Here is a 1,486-nt window from a genome sequence, read left to right on the forward strand (position 1 = left end):
GTAAAATTCCCTCAATACTGTCCCTCCAGCAAACACTCCCAGGACAGGGACAGCATGGGGTTAGATGCAGATAAAGCTCCTATGGTTTGGTGCAGCAGGAAAAATTTTCATCCTTCTTTACTGGTTTGGAACTTGAGTACTGTCGTAATTAGACAGTCTCTACTCTCAACCAGAGATAGTAGGAACTGCAGATGCTGGCGAATCCGAGACAACAAGGTGCAGGGCTGGATGAACACAGCAGGCCAAGCAGCATCATAGGAGCAGAGAGGCTGACGTTTCGGGCCTAGACCCTTCATCAGAAAAGGGGGAGGGGAAGGGGGTTCTGAAATAAATAGGGAGAGAGTGGGAGGCGGATAGAAGAGGGATAGAGGAGAGGATAGGTGGAGAGGAAACAAACAGGTCGAAGAGGCGGGGATGGAGCCAGTAAAGGTGAGTGTAGGTAGGGAGTTAGGAAGGGAGGTCCAGGGAGGACGGACAGGTCAAGGGGGCGGGATGAGGTTGGTCGGTAGGAGATGGAGGTGCGGCTTGAGGTGGGAGGAGGGGATAGGTGGGAGGAAGAACAGGTTAGGGAGGCAGGGACGAGCTGGACTGGTTTTGGGATGCGGTAGGGGGAGGGGAGATTTTGAAACTTGTGAAATCCACATTGATACCATTGGGCTGCAGGGTTCCCAAGCGGAATATGAGTTGCTGTTCCTGCAACCTTTGGGTGGCATCGTTGTGGCACTGCAGGAGGCCCAGGATGGACATGTCATCTGAGGAATGGGAGGGGGAGTTGAAATGGTTCGCGACTGGGAGGTGCAGTTGTTTATTGCGAACCGAGCGTAGATGTTCCGCAAAGCGGTCCCACAAGTTTCAAAATCTCCCCTCCCCCTACCGCATCCCAAAACCAGCCCAGCTCGTTCCTGCCTCCCTAACCTGTTCTTCCTCCCACCTATCCCCTCCTCCCACCTCAAGCTGCACCTCCATCTCCTACCGACCAACCTCATCCCGCCCCCTTGACCTGTCCGTCCTCCCTGGACTGACCTATCCCCTTCCTAACTCCCCACCTACACTCACCTTTACTGGCTCCATCCCCGCCTCTTCGACCTGTTTGTTTCCTCTCCACCTATCCTCTCCTCTATCCCTCTTCTATCCGCCTCCCACTCTTTCCCTATTTATTTCAGAACCCCCTTCCCCTCCCCCTTTTCTGATGAAGGGTCTAGGCCGAAACGTCAGCCTCTCTGCTCCTATGATGCTGCTTGGCCTGCTCTACTCTCAACCAGTCTCAGTTAACCCGAGCTCATGCTTCAGTTCTGGTCGCTGACCTCATTGTGTAATTTCCTATCAGAATCCCAAAGAATCCTTTTTTGGATGATATGAGAGTGAGGTTTAGCATCATGAGCCACAATTGCACTGAAAGGAGTGAGGGAGTGAGGAATGGAGTGAGAGAGGGAGGGAGGGAGGGAGTGAGGAATGGAGTGTGTGAGGGAGGGAGGGAGTGTGTGAG

At 53.5% G+C, this 1,486-nt stretch overlaps 1 protein-coding gene across 4 annotated transcripts in view; it reads left to right on the forward strand.

Moving 5' to 3' along the window:
• The window catches only part of si:ch73-281f12.4 (Ras-associating and dilute domain-containing protein-like), an 81,057-nt gene that overhangs the window by 43,281 nt on the left and 36,290 nt on the right, over positions 1-1,486 (forward strand). The gene's annotated exons all lie outside the window — the stretch shown is intronic.

Source organism: Rhincodon typus, chromosome 23, assembly GCF_021869965.1.
Source record: "Rhincodon typus isolate 14 chromosome 23, sRhiTyp1.1, whole genome shotgun sequence".
Lineage (NCBI taxonomy): Eukaryota > Metazoa > Chordata > Chondrichthyes > Orectolobiformes > Rhincodontidae > Rhincodon > Rhincodon typus.